This window comes from Phyllostomus hastatus, unplaced genomic scaffold, assembly GCF_019186645.2.
Source record: "Phyllostomus hastatus isolate PE091 unplaced genomic scaffold, TTU_PhHast_1.1 phas_contig_210, whole genome shotgun sequence".
Taxonomy (NCBI): Eukaryota; Metazoa; Chordata; class Mammalia; order Chiroptera; family Phyllostomidae; genus Phyllostomus; species Phyllostomus hastatus.
This window is the reverse complement of record NW_025333737.1, coordinates 33,162,394-33,163,175: the sequence shown is the minus strand read 5'-3', so window position 1 is coordinate 33,163,175 and position 782 is coordinate 33,162,394. Positions and strand designations below refer to the sequence as shown.

At 45.4% G+C, this 782-nt stretch overlaps 1 pseudogene; it reads right to left on the bottom strand.

The window, feature by feature from the left end:
• On the bottom strand, positions 1-782 carry LOC123817508 (annotated as a pseudogene).

Here is a 782-nt window from a genome sequence, read left to right as displayed (position 1 = left end):
AATGACCAAGGTAGATACCTTAGTTCATCCTTCCAATAAGCCTGTTGATCTGGTCCTCCCTGTTACCAGCATCTCCTCCTTCTACAAAGTGGGTGGCCTTTTTCTTCATTCCACCTCGTGAAGAAGATCATTTGAAGGGCCACCGGAAGTTGTTTGCTTCTTTGAAGCGTTTTCCACCAGTATAGACCTGGTGAGTCAGATCCTCCATGCAGATGATGTCATACTTACCAAGAGATTGAGCAATCAATGCGTTCTCTGTCAGGGCAATTCGTTCTTTGTTGATTTTTCCATACCCACGCTTGTAGATCAGTTCATTTACTGACTTCAGGTTAGGGTACCCCCATGCAATATATGGTTCCACAATCCTCAGCATGTTAATGGAAGCCTTGTTGAGCTTAACAAAGGTACCACTGAAGATCTGGCGAAGGCGAAGAAGCTGCAGCGCATTTCAGACCTTTGGGCTCACACCATTGATACCTCTGATCCTGATGACAAATGCCAATTTGGGTTCTGCAGGTCCATAGAAGTTGCCAGCTTTTCTTGCCATTCTAGCCATTCGAATCTCAGTTCTGTACATCTGCCTATATTCCTTGTTGTAGCGCTTAGCTTTTTCATAGGTAAGCTTCCTCCTTGCCTTTCGAAGCATCTTTTGGGCAAACTTCTTTCTCAGGTGCTTGATTTTCAGCTCTGCGAAATTCCTTCGCGTTTTCTTCAGGGTTTCTGGCACAGCAGGAACCTTCTTCTGCTTCTTCTTCTTCTGTATCCTCCATGGTTCCAGCCGG